This window comes from Anas acuta, chromosome 5 (genome assembly GCF_963932015.1).
Source record: "Anas acuta chromosome 5, bAnaAcu1.1, whole genome shotgun sequence".
In the NCBI taxonomy this organism is placed as follows: domain Eukaryota; kingdom Metazoa; phylum Chordata; class Aves; order Anseriformes; family Anatidae; genus Anas; species Anas acuta.
In genome coordinates, this window is record NC_088983.1 from 52,360,598 (window position 1) to 52,374,286 (window position 13,689).

The 13,689-nt window shown below is 51.5% G+C and overlaps 1 protein-coding gene across 4 annotated transcripts in view; it reads left to right on the forward strand.

Moving 5' to 3' along the window:
• Positions 1-4,087: 4,087 nt before the first annotated feature.
• CD82 (CD82 molecule) overlaps positions 4,088-13,689 on the forward strand; it is a 31,667-nt gene continuing 22,065 nt past the window's right edge. Inside the window, exon 1 of one of the 4 annotated variants that reach the window (XM_068684713.1) lies at positions 4,088-4,243. The gene's annotated coding sequence lies outside the window, so the exon portion shown is untranslated. Of the gene's footprint in view, positions 4,244-11,316; positions 11,435-11,599; positions 11,845-13,689 lie in introns of those variants that run through there. The other 3 variants (XM_068684716.1, XM_068684714.1, XM_068684717.1) reach the window with 3 other exon arrangements.

The following is a 13,689-nucleotide window of genomic DNA, read 5'->3' on the forward strand; positions in this document are numbered from 1 at the left end:
CACCAGTCTCTGGGGCCGTGGGGTGTGGAATTCATACTGCCAAAGCAACAGCATCTGTCCCAGCTCATCCCCAACACAGACCAGCAAGGAAACCTCTCTCTATTTCTGGGTAACATTTTCTCCTCTCAAGCCAAGATGCTTACTTCAGTTCAGGTGTTTATCCATGCAAAGTGTGCAAGGATAATTGGAAAATTAGGCTAAGTCCTACCTCCACCAAGGCCCACAAAGTCACACCATGGCTGTTGTTAGCCCAGGCACTAACCGGAGCTCAGCAGCACCAGCAAGGGCTCTTTAAGTGACGATGATTTCTATAATTTAATGACGATGAATTCTGTAATTTAATTTGATGATTTAAGTGACTGCGATGATTTCTGACACTCACCTGGCATTTTCTGACATATCCAACTCAAATCAGCAAGCCCCTAAAAATAATGATGGGCTCTTCTCAGTCCAGAGATGTCTGTGACCTGCTCACACTCTGTGGAAGACCTTTTGAGATTTGTTCGTATTATTATTTTTTTTTAATTATTATTTTTAATTTTATTATTATTTTTAACAGAGAAATTCTGGAAAGCACAGGATGGTAAATCTTGATGACACACCTTGTTCCAGCAAGTTTCCCATCCCAAAGGTTAGACAAACATCCACCTCATGGGGGCACATGCTCTCATACTTTCCAGTGCTCAATGGATCGCGAAAGCTCAAATCACGTAGTGCCTAGGAAGACGCGTCCCTGTGTGCTACATTTTCCAGCGCCCATAGCGGGGGCAGCAATGTTCACTTGCAAAATACTGAGTTTGGGGGTGCTGAACCCTCCTGTAGCAGTCAGCTCCGAGGTACTCCCACCCCGGTCCCAAACTAACAACCTACAGAAGCTGCTCCCCGGTTCTGGGGTGTCTCGGGGCACCAATCTGGCTCCCTTCGCCTTGCCCAGGTTTCACTTCTGCTGCAGAATTTCAGTTGCCTGCATTCCTCACTCCAACCAGGGGAGGGCAACTGGTCATCAGGAAAATTATTTCAATGTACTGCAGCTCACTCCTTTTCTCAGAAGCCATAAAACTCAGAATTGTTAGGAATAATTAGTCCTGAAATAGAACAGACTACTTTAAAATCGTACCTTTTGGTAAACATGTTTTTTCCCTAATGTGAGTTAAAATAGTCTCCACTTGCCTCAAGTGCCAGCAACCACTGCACTTTTGTTGCTGTTCACTCTAATCATTATTTTTTTTTTGTATACAATTAATCCACATCCTAGTTTTGCTAATAAAAGCACAGCTTTGGGCAAATAAAAGGGGTGGATTCCACTTACAGTGCCATGAAAGCACTTCTGCCAACATTAGACTTGACAAAAGCTATAATCTTCAACCATGCTTTGCAGTCTAGCTCTTATTTTACCCTGTGCTATTAAACAGACACTAAATGTGGACTGTAGAGTGTTTTTTTGTTGTTGTTGTTGTTTGTTTGTTTGTTTTAACCTGGAATTTAAGCAGAACAAATACAGCAGTTCTTAGCTCTGTTTTTGATTTTTTTTTTCTCTTTAGGAGATCAACATCAAAAGCATATTTTTTCCAAAGTAAGGCGGTGTGTAGGGATTGCTACAGTGCATGTCACTGTATCCACCTAGCCCCTCAGTATTTGAAATCCTGCCCCTCTGAGATTAACAGCAATTCAAAGATTATTTTTTTTAAAAAGGAAATAAATCTGGAAACGTTATGGATTCACATATGACTTTCTCCTAAACTCTGCTGTCCTTAATGCCAAGTATTTGTCTGAGGCTGCCTAACAGTGGCCGCAGCGTTAGGACAGCTGCTTCGGCAACCGCTGCAACGGTGAAGGCACAAACCCAGGGCTCATTTCCTGCTCTGGTGTTTGTCTTGTCAGGCAGCAACCTGTGCCAGCTGAGCCTCGGCCCCCTTCTTCTCAGAGAGCCTCCAAGAGCAGAGCAAAGCCATTTGAGCTCCCCTCTCATTTGAGCCGAGCTTGCTGCAGGACACCAGCCCTGAGACCTCCCATCCCCGCTGCACAGGGAGCACTGCCTGTGTGTGCAGTGCTGGGGACGTGCTTGCTTGCAGCCCACTGTCCCAGCATCGTTCCTTCCCAGCCAGGCATGGTTTTACCAGCAAAGAAGGGGCCGTAGCTCCCTCAGCACCGTACACAGGCACCTGTGCAGGGCCCGTGCTTTACATTGCAAAGCAGAAGGGCTCTGAGGGCTGCGCAGCTTCTCACAACGCACAGCAAGGCTGCAACCGGCTCCAAAGGTGCAGCAAAGCCAGCTGTGTGGGGCATTAGTAATGCTCTGTGCAGGCATTAGGATTCCCCGTGCTGAAGGGACCTCCTGTACTACTGAAACAGGCTGCATCCCAGGGACCTGGGCTGGCGAGAAAAGGCTTCCCCTGGTTCCTCGCAGAATAGGCCATCGCTTGATTGAGTAAAGAGATTAATTCCTTCTAAAAAGAAAGGAGTCATCTGACAGGGAACGGTTGTTTGGTTTGCAATGAAAATGACCCGAGGCCAAAGCAGATTGCTTGGCTGAGTGACCTCTGGGCGGGCGTCTAGCCGCCTCCGAAATGGCATTCGGTCTTTGGCGTGACACACCACATAATGGTGGGTTTCTCCATTCCGTGTGTTTTCTTACAAGCACTTTGGTCTAATCACTAGCTGAGAATCCAGCCTACTGTGTACATTGTAAAAGACGCTGTTTATACTTGGGCTTTTAGTTCACCATCTGTGCACAGCTCAGCTGCAACATCTCCGCAGATCTGTTTCTGCACCATTGCCAACTCCCTGTTGCAAGCCCTCAGAAGAGCATGATTCACATCGGACTTTCCAGCAAAATTCAAGCTCGTTGCGAGCTATCTTTTAAAGATCTATCCCCTGTCCTCAGAAAACTCAGTGATACAGACCTAATGCTTTTCTACAGCCTCACTTGTTCATGTCTGAGCAGCAATGAAGCATAACTAGCTATACATGCAGCCACTGATGCATACATACCTCCACGCTGCTGTTCCTAGCATGTATCCTATTCTCAAAGCCATTGACACAAATTCATTTGGGCACCGGAGCTGCTGGCACACGAGCAATCCATTTGCGCTGCGCCTTGCAATCTCTTTTTATTTTAAAACCAACTCCTTTTTTTAAAAAAAAGAGCCTTTCCACTAATCCTCAGGGGCAATATTCTGAGCCCAGACTTCCTTCCTCAAAGTAGGACACTTGTAAAAATCAGAAACAAGCTACGTGCTCGGTGTGTATAGGTCAGACACCTGAGCATGAGGACAGGCAGGCTCCCCCAGACCCCCCACACCTTTACAGGTGAGTTTACTATGGGCATAAGCCTGACCAGGTGCTTTAATTAAGGACAAAGCCTATTAAAGAGGGAGAGGGGGAAGAGAAAGCCCCCTCAATGTGCTGTTTGAGCATTGGTGTGGTTTTACTCAAGGTTAACTCTGCTCAGAAGGAGATGCTGGGATGCTGCCACCTTCCAGGACAGGTAGGAGTGCGATACTAAGGGCTGGCCCTAAACGTGTTTCCAGATACTGCCCCAGCAATTCTGACGCAAAATGCATCCTCTGCTTCGGCAAACAACACTTTTAGGGAGAGAAAGGAGCCTGAGCAAGGCCAGGTTTCCGAGACAGTTTGTTTTCAGGCTGGGACTAGCCTGTATTGCTGCATACAGCTGCAAATGGGGGTGCTGAGACCGCGTGAACCTCCAAAACCCCAGTGCGGTGTGCGTCACCCCTTTCACTTCCACCTCATCCTCTCTGTTCAGCCTGGCACCTGCAGGCCGGGCACCTTCCCTGGCCAGCCCACAGCACAGCTGCAGCCCTCAGTTTCGCCCTGCTGGCCCTCATGGTGTGCGTGAAGGAGGCTGGGGGCTCACGTTTGCCCACCGTGTGGCCACAGCTACGGGGCGAGGGGACTCCCCACCTTCCCTTGCCTTAGGGCTGCTGTGGTTTTACAGCCTGCTAGAGGAGGGTTTAAAGTTCACAGAACAGCAAAATGCCGGGTATTTAGCAGGTCGGGGGGCTCCCTGCCATTCTGGGGAACGGCCTCGGGCCTTTGCTTGGCACATGGCGGAGCTGAGGGGGCGGTGGGTGAGGGGGAGCCCGCCCCGGGGCCGGCCGAGCGCAGCCTCCAGCTCCGCCCCGCGGGGTTGGGAGCCCGGCCGGGGACACGGCACTGGAGGGAGGCAGGGAAGGGAGGAAGGAGGCGACACAGCCCAGCACAGCACAGCCCAGCACAGCAGGTAGGTGAGCGGGGCGGCCCGGCTTGTTTAGGGGGCGAGGGCTGCGACCCCTCCGCCGGGCTCCGAGCCCCCCCCCCCCCGGTCCCCCCCGGGGTTTCTTCCCGGAGCTTTTCGGGGCTTTTAGGGGATTCCCGAGCTGGGCTGGGCCGGCAGCGGTGTGCTCCGGAGCCTGGCAGCCCCGCTGGGGGTGGTTTGGCGTAAAATGGAGCAAAGGGGACAAAAAAAAAAAACCTGCCCTGGAACCGAAGCGTTGGTTTCTGCCTTCCTGAGCTGCACGGAGCTCGCCCGGGATGGAGCGTGCCGGGGTCTGGGGCCAGCTCTGCTGTTTCCATCTCCTGTTTGAGCTTGGAGCTGGGGCTGGAGAAAACCCTGCGGGGTTTGCTGGCTGTCCAGGAAGCCTGGAAGCCCTGCTTGAGCTCCTCCTGAGGCACTTTCCAACCATAGCCGTGGGTTTCGGTGTCTGGTGGGACAGTGGGAGGCATCCAGCAGGGGTGAAGGCGGCTGCTGCGGCAAGGACTTCAGGCACTGGTGGTCCTGGACCTGTTACGGGAAACCCAAAGTGAGGTTGGGCATGTCCCGTGCTATATGACATGGTCAATATTGATTTGCCTGAGTGGTGGCTGAGGTGTGGCAGCTGCTGCAGTCGCTATCTGAGAAGCTCTGTCTTCTCCTGGCTTGGATGTTGACCCAAAGAGGGGCTAAAACGAAGCGAAGGTGAAAAATCACAGGCTGTTCCTTGGCACGGGAGAAAAATAACCCTGGAAGCGAGGCCAGCAGTTCCTGGGTGAGCAGTCAGCTGTGGCAGAGCCTGTTTGCTGCCCAGCTCCGTGCTCTGCTCAAAGTCCCCTGGATTATCAGGGTGAGGAATGCTGAGGTGGTTAACAGCAGGGTCACCAGTGGAGCACCGGGCACTGCGTGCTGGAGATGGCTCAAATCACTGCTCGCACGCACTGACAGCTTCAGGGCTGGTGAATTGCCTGGAAGACAGATAAAGCATTGCTGTGGGCAGCTCTGTGAGAGGGGCTGGTCTGAGGGTGATAGCAGGGGAAGGGGATGAAACCCAAGCCTGGTGAGATGGATGGGGACCAGAGCCATGCTCTTGTAGGGTCTCATCGCTGTAATCAAGCATGCACGCAGCAGAGCCAGGGAAGCTGGGCTGCTCAGTGCTCATCCAAGGTAAATACAGGGGAAAGGAGGGAAGGAAACTAAGCCAAAGGCAGGCTTTCTCCTGTGGGAAGAGGCACGCGCATGGGCTGCCTGGTTCTAGTTCTTTGCTCTCCTTGGTGGAGCTCCAGAACTGGGACACCACCGATTAAAAGCGAGTCAAAGCAAAGCGTGATGCACGTACACTATTTCTGACACTTGCCGCAGAGGTAAGCGGCCTGCCTGTCTTTAAGGAGCTCAGCAGCTCTGCTATGCCATCAGGAGCATTTTAAACAGCAAATACCACTAGTCCTTTGCCTGGGGACACTGCTGGGCTGTTGTTTTAGTTTCCCTGCAGTTCAGCAAACAGGTGCCTAACGAAGGGCCTGTTACTCATTACTGCAAAGTTGTTGCCCAGCTGCAACAGACTGCTGATCTCTTGAAGTACGATGATAATCCCGTGGCCATGTGTACTGGAGAAATGCTGAGCTGAACAAGAGCTACACACGTTGGGATACCCAGCAGCCCAGGGATTTGGAGTTATATAATGCAGAGTTCCCCTCACAGGCAAAAATAATCCCTCTGAAGTCAGGGGGAAGAGTCTCCTGAGCAAGCAAAGGGAAGGTTGAGACTTGGGAGCAGCAGCTGTGCACCTTTCTACAGCTTGAATCCATCCTCTTCCTCCCTGAGGCTGCCCAGTAGTGGCCCTGGAGGTGATTTGGGAATGGGGAGGGAGAGCAGTGGTGTGCTGTGAGGCAGTCCTGCCTGCTGGGAGCAAGGGAGCCTGTTTCCCAGGCTTGCCCTAGAGAAGGGGTTTGTGGTCACTGGATGTGTCTGTGTCCTCTACCAGCACAAAGGCTGCTGCTGTCATCCCATCCTATAAGAACATGTAAATCCCGAGCACCCGGAGCCAGCCTGTCTCCTGTGATGGATGAGTAGCAATTTGGTTGGAAGTCAGTAGTGAAGCCTAACTTAACGAGGGGAGCTCTACTGCTGCATAAAATGGCTGAATGCTGCCTTTCAGACATTCACGTTAGTCCTTTCCAGGACATTCCTGCAGCTTTTATAGCATTTCGGTTTCTGGGTTGCTAGGTGCTCTAGTCCTAGGCAAAAATATCCATGCTGGGAATGTTTTATCCCCTACCTTATTTTTTTCTGATTTCTCCCTGGTCCAGCAGCTGGTTTAGCATTGCTTGGAACAGGGGGCTGTGTAATGTGCAATCAGAAACTGAATGTGGAGGGGATTTCCTATACTCAGTGATGTCAGTATCGAGTATGTACTGGGACTTTGGTCCCTGGAGCTCATGTGCTTGTTTTTTGAAACGTGTCCTGCGATCTGCTCTGCTCATCCCCGTCCCGCTTGTGATCGAGCAATCTGTAGGCTCCTCTTCATGTCAGAGGATACTGTGCTGGCAGGATGCCGTCCCTAACGCTATGGTTATAACTTCCCACTGGGTCTGAGGCTTGTTTCATGCTGGCGGTGTGGCGCAACCGGGGCACTCTGAGTGCCGTGGAGCTGCTCATGTGTCGGCGTGGACGGGGTCACTGGCAGTGAATCAGTTCCCCCCTGCTGTTGTCTTGAGTTTTGCACTGACCAAGCAGAGCCAGCGACTGCTTTACAGCATCCTCACCGTGCTCAGAGGGCAGGCGGCGATTCTGATTGTGCTCATTTCTGAAGTCTCTCTGGGAAAAACCACTCAGACACCAAGGGACTGCCTTGAGGTACCTTCCCAACAGCCGAGGAAGCCACTGAGCTCTTTGCATTCAGTCTCCTTTCTAATGCAGGCTTTGCAGAGAATACCGCACGTGGAAGAACTAAAGAGCTCTCCGAGTTGTGCAGTGGATCCGTGTATTCCCTCAGGAAGCTCTTTTAATTAGAGAAGATCTCTGCTCAAAGGCTGCTGTGCTGAACAGCTCGCCGAACCAGCAGCTGCCTGCAGACCGCGGTGCTGAGGAGAAGCCCTGGTGGTGGAGCATGTGAAGCGAGGTGATGATGGCACAGCCTTCCTCCTCCCACTCCTGCGAGGCTCTGCTGCTCCTCTCCAGGAGCTGGGGCTTCCCAGAGCTGCTGCTGAGAGGAGGAAGAAGAGAGGGGTCTGCTCCTGCCTGCCCTAGGGACCCGGCACGTCAGAGCTTCCTCTCGCCCACTGCTCCCCGGGGGCGAGGTGCTTTGACTCACAGCTTCCTGGAGAAGGGCTGGGGGGACTGAAACACTGCTGCCGAAAGTACCTGGGGATTTTTGTGTGTTGGAAGTGGCTGCTGCCTTGGCACAAGAGGCTATTTCAAGGGAGGGCTATTTCGAGGAACGGCAAGCGGCTTTAATGCCCAAGACCTCAGGAGCTCCTTTGATGCCGTGGTTCTGTTTGTGGTTTCAGAGGCTGATCGTTCATTCCCAGCCCGTCATGTTGGAGCTTCAGAGCCTCCAGGGGAGGCTAGCCTGGGCTGTCCCAGCAGTGCTTTACACTCGATGGTGTTGTGAAGCAATCAGTTCCTGCTTCGTGTCCGTCCCAGGTGGATGGGAAGCTTCACACCCAGCCCAGCTGGTGGCTACGAGCAACACCTCACAGAGCATATACAGCTCAGTGCTGTGCACCTGGTGTTGGCCCATGGGAACCTGAACAGTTGCTCCATGTTTGCTCGGAAAACAGAGGACTTTTGCCACGGGGTGCTTGCTGTCAGGAGAAGAAGCCTGCAGAGAGGTGACCATGTGCCTGCCCAGCATCTTGCTGAAGAGCTCCGTCTGCCTGGGCTGCGGTCCTGCATGGGGTCATCCTCCTCCTGGCTAAGGAGGAGACCACTTGTCATAACTCGGTGGTATTACCAAGTTTGGCTTGATAAATATTGCTGAATTAACGTGAAGTGGAGATGTTTGCCTTCAGGGAGTGGGCTGCGGAGGAAAGAATGCCACATGGTGGGACAGAATAAATGTTATAAATAAATAAATGTCTTCAGCTCTATTAAAAAGTAATGTTAGCCTGAACCATGGTTTACTGATTAAAGACAAAAAGAGAGCCTTGCTTCTTTTTCCTCCCCAAAAGTGGGATCATTTCCCTCTGCATTGAGACTTAGTTGATGCTTGTGAATTCACTGGTTAATCTGGATGAAAGTTCATTCTTTTTTTTTTTTTTTAATATTTCCAAACTGCTATTTTCCATCTCTTCCAGCTTTGTTCCATCAAATAGTCTTCCAAAAATATTTGTGCTCTAAATTTGGAAAAGGAGACCCTTTCTGGCAAGCCCTAGAGGCCACCCGGCCTCCCCTGGTTCTGGTGCAGCCCAGCCCGTGTTGTTCCAGGCGGCTGCAAGCAGAGCACCGTGCATAAATCCCCCAGGACACAGGGAGGCCCCTCCTTTTCCCTGAACAGACCCAGCTCTCGAAGCCTTGCTGTCTATTTTAACTGCCAAATTCCTGGGGAACTTATCCCATATGTCTGCTCCTCTTGGCTTGAGGCAGCCCTGTCCGTAGCCTATGCGTGCGGTGCTTGGGAGAGTGGCTTGGTTTTTCATCTTTTTTTCTTCTCCTGCTCGGTGTTTGGTGGAGGAGTGATCCTAACTGCAGGTGGCAGGTCTGAAACTGAGTAATGTTCTCACGTGGCTCCAGATAAGTCTGCCGTGACCGCCTGCCTGGTAACCCAGCACTCCGCCAGGGAGCAAAACACCTGTGTGCAACCGTGTGTGCAGTGCCCTCTGCCTCTGCTTCCAGGGCCACCTCCGTCAGAGCGAAACTGAAAGGTTTGGAGCCTCTCTTCCAGCTGGTTGAGCCTCGTCCAGAGGCAGTCTGTGTCTGTTTGCTACTCCTCGTTGTGGCATTTCACTTCTGGAAAGGCTCAGGTTCAGAATGAAGGTGCTCTGCTGCAGCCTCTGCAAATGTTTCAACTCTTTCAGTGCTGCCCTTTGCTGTGAAACGCTGCTTGCTGTTCCAGTTTATTCCCCCTGTAGGAAGGGCTTGGAGAGAGGAGACAAATCTGCAAAGGTGAAGGGGAAAAGCGCTAGACAGAGCTGCAGTAAGTCTTGGAGACTGCAGGAGCTCCTGCTGGGACCAGCACGAGTTTGCTTCTGAGCAGCATCCTCAGAGCCGTCGGATCAGCGAGCGGTTTGGCTGCTGTGGCCGGGTGCTGCCAGTCACAAATCTGAAACAGGGATCTTGGAGGGGGGGGAATGTGGTTGCAGGTGGATATTTTTTATTAGAAGGGAACAACTGAAAACATCTGTGCTCTAAACTCTCACACTTAAGGGCTTTTCTAACCCTTTGCCCTCTCTGAAGCCTTGTTTTGGAAGGAAGGCCTGCTTGAGACAAGAAGGGTCTCACCGGCTTGAGGTTTTTTTTTCGTAGTGCTGCCTTTCCCTTTTCATTCGTGCCCGCTGGTAGTGTCAGGCAGTGTCTGCGGCCTGAAAGGCAGGATGTTGCGAAATGTTTGTCCTCCTGCTGTGACAGCACTGCTCCGTGGGGTGTAGGTCTGGGGCTGTGTCCGTGTGGCTTCGGGGCAGCCTGACAGGGATGCCAGGGCATCTGGCGAGCAGCCCCAGGCATCTTCAGGCCCTGCTGAGGAGGAGTGGTGGTCACAGATGTCCAGCTACGGTCTTTTGAGCTATATTGGTGTGTAACGGTGCCAATGTCCTCAATATCCTAGCGTGAGAGTATGGAGGTTGAGCAGCTGTAGGCATACAGGCAGCTGGTAAATGGGAAATGGGGAGGGTGCTGCAATTAGCAGATGGTGTAATTGTCCAAAACAAGGCTCCAGAGATCGCAAATAGCAAGGAGCGTGTTTCTGGGAACCAGCCAGAAAGTGCATCCCTTCGTGGGCTGAGGCACTGCGGTGCCAGTGGGACTCGTGCCCCTTCCCAGCCCTGCTGGGCCTGCCCGAGTCCTCCAGCTCTATGGGGTCTGTGGGGTGAAGGGTTAACGCTGTGGGTTCTCAGGGTCAGTGCCTTGTTGTCAGCAGAGGATCCAACACAAAGCATGTGATATGATTAGGCTAATAGCCTGTCTCATCCCCGCTGGAGAAAGCTGACTTAAGTCTGAAGCTCCACAAATCATTCCAAATAACAAGCTGGAGGACTGTCCCGTTCGGTGGTTGTTGTTCTTCCTTTCTTCTGCTGCAGGATCACGTGGATGGGCCCTCGGGGGAGGCTCCTAGAGCCAGGAGATCTGCAGCCCCCTGGAGAGCTGGTGGTGCCCAGCAGCAAGGGAGCTGCACGCCCCAGAGAGTGCTCAGTTAACCTGGCAGGGTGTCCACGTTCCTCCCGAGGCTCCATCCCGGGGAGCAGGAGGGAGTGCTCGTCCTCCTACGCTCCCCTGGGCAGGAGCTGCCTGGTGCTTGGCTTCCAGCAGCCTCTGGCTCCAGCTGGGGACTGAACTCTTGGAAACCCTGCTATTGCTGGGAAGGGCGGTGGACCTGCACAGCTGGGGTTAGCTTCCTTCCCATCAGGGTGCCGGTGCCCTGCCTCTGCTCTGCCCCCTCCGCCAGTCTGCAGAGATGGATGCAGCCGGTGGGGAGCTAGGGAGGGTTTTGTCTTCCCTGCCAGCTGCACAGCTTGTCTAGAAAAAGCTTCCCATCTCTAAAGCCTCTCCCTCCTCACCTTTACTACATCCTCGCTGATTCCTGGAAGGAACCCCAGAGGATAGGAAACCTCGTTTCCCGGTTGAGGCAGATGCCTGTAGCTTTTCAGAAATTTGTTTGGCATGGGTGCGCTGAATTTAAACACCCTCTAGTTATCTGCCCGAACATCTGAGAAAATGGAAGTGACTGAGAACCAGTTTGTTTAGAAAGGGAACTTTAAGAGTAGAAAATCCTTGAGTTTGACCTCTTGCATCCTATGGTAGGAGGAGGCAGAGATAAAAATCAGTTTTACTACCTGGTTCCTAACCGCAGACTCGGGGAATCTGTCCCTTAAGCTGGAGAAAAGCTCACGTGAAGGCTTTCTCCGCACCCACAGAAGTGCTTGTGCCACGGAGCCCCGGTGATCTGGGCAGGCAGCAAAGGCTGACGGGTCTCAAGGAGGTATCTCCAAGCCAAGTGGCCTTGGGAGGCATTGTGCAAGCTCTCAGGTGAGTCCCTGGCCCCACTGGTGGCTTTGTGGGTTTCATTTCTCCACGGTGAGGCCGTGGGGCACAGCAGTGCTGGGGGCGCTGCCTGTGGTATCTGCTGCAGAGGTCGGGTTTACAGCATAACAGCTCCCAGTAGGAGAACAAAAAGCTGACCTGGCTTGGCTTTTGGAGCCATTAAAAACCCGGCGTGGTCGAGTGACAGAGCTGCCCGACCAGTTCCCTGAAATGCCTGCATTTTTCACTGCTGCGCGCTGTTTGTAGTCACTGTGGAGACCTCCCCCTGGCCTCTACCTGCAGTGCTTGCTGTACAAATAACAATCTGGTACGTGGTAAGCAGGAAGCAAAAAAAAAAAAAAAAAAAAAAATTCCACTGTACTACTTTTGGCTTTTTCTGCTGTCTGCTATTTCTGGTAAGTTTTCTGTGTTTTTTTGTTTTTTTTTTTTGAGGGGGGGTTGGCAGGGGAGGAACCAAAAGAGTTCTGGGATAGGTTGTACGTTTTTTTCCCCTTTTTTTGGCAGACCAGTACATTTGGTCTTGCTGAGTGGAAAGATTTGCTTAAATTGGAGAAATGGAGTGTCCTGCAAATATTGTCATGCTGTACGAGCATGACTGTATAGACTGAAAATAGCAAGGAACTTTCCCCATTTCCAAGCTGTAGGGACTCAAGGCATACTTAAATGTGGGCTTTCAAATGAAAGCGTGAAGTCCAGATGTCCCTAAAATCTGACTGCATCCCTTGCAAATATGCAGAGATGTTAATGGGTGCTTCTAAAACCTGCTTTGCTCTTTGATACCAGAATGCGGGCTGGTTTGTTTTTAGTGTGTGACAGCGGTTTATAAATATCTAATCACTTCCTCTCGTGCATCAGAAACGTATTTCTAAAATACGTATTTCCGTTTTCCAAAATGCACAATGTATTTGCTGTTGCAAAACGTGCTGAAAAACCTTCGTGATTATTGACAGTCCTGAGGGTGCTTTCTAATCTGGGATCTCACAGGATGATAGCGTCAGATTATTGAACCTAACAGTGTAGTAACTACAGAAATGAAGCAGAAAAAGCTTCGTGTCTTATCAGATACACTGCTGAACTAGATTTTACCCCCCATGCAAGTTGATAGAAGTTGATTCCTGAGAAATCTGGTCTGTGAGTGACATTGCCAACTCTTCTTGCTCCGGTCTGCCCCCCTCTTACTCTGGGGATAGGAAGCATGCAAGGACTGCATGCATGCCTGAGCCTCTGACGATGTGCAAAGGTCTTGCGCCTGTTTCGAGGCAGGTATGGTGACACCCTGCTCGGCGAGCGCTAGCGAGATCAAAGTCTGCTGGCTGCAGCAGTTACAGGCTGATACAGCTACGCTGCTATCTCCCCGTGGTGAGCCCTCATCACAATTTCCTCTAGCTTAAAGCTAGAGGAAAAAAAGGCAATGGTTTAAAAGGCAATGGTTTCCACTTCAGAAGCAACTAGCTCTAGCGTAGATGTAATGACGGAGTTTCTTCTTCATAACTTTTTTCCCCCTCCTGTTTCCAAAGCTTGTATTACTCAGAAATACTTTTTTTTTTTCTTGCTTTGCCCTGATGCTTTTATTAGAAACTGTAGCTGACAGGGTGACATTACCACATGCATAGATCTGCACCCACAAAAGTGGCCGGTTTGAGCTGGCAACCTTTAATTAGCAGCCATAATTTTGGGAGTCCAGTTTCTCCCTCAAATCCTTCTGCTGAAACTCAAGAAGAGACACCGGTTGGAAAATCTGCACCGTGAACATGATCATGTTTACGCTTTCAAGGTCACTACACCGCTGCTATTATCTCAGTGAGCCTGAAGAAAAGTTCATTGAATTCAGACCCGGATATTTTATTGGCTCAGCAGTTATTTGCTCACGGGAGACAAACTGTACTTCCCAGGTGTGCCGAAAGTCCAAGACCTTTGAATTTTAATGTCAACGAGATGAACTGCATTGTATATTCTTTGTGCGTTACCGGAACCGTGCCCTCAGGGCAATGTTGTACCTGGTTACTGGGAGGCTTAGCAACCCGTTGTTCATTAACCTGTGAAGCTGTCAGGGCTCCCCTGCCAGTGATCAGGAGCCCTTCTGACTGCCAAGAGCTTGTTCCTTACCTTCTTGGGTAGACAAATGTTCCCAGCAGCTGGGATCAGTGGGGTGGCTCTCTCCTCCCTTGCTATGGCAGATCGTGCCCCTCTCCAGGTCCCCTGGGAGCAGGGGTGACCATGTTGTGAGCAGCTCCTGATCC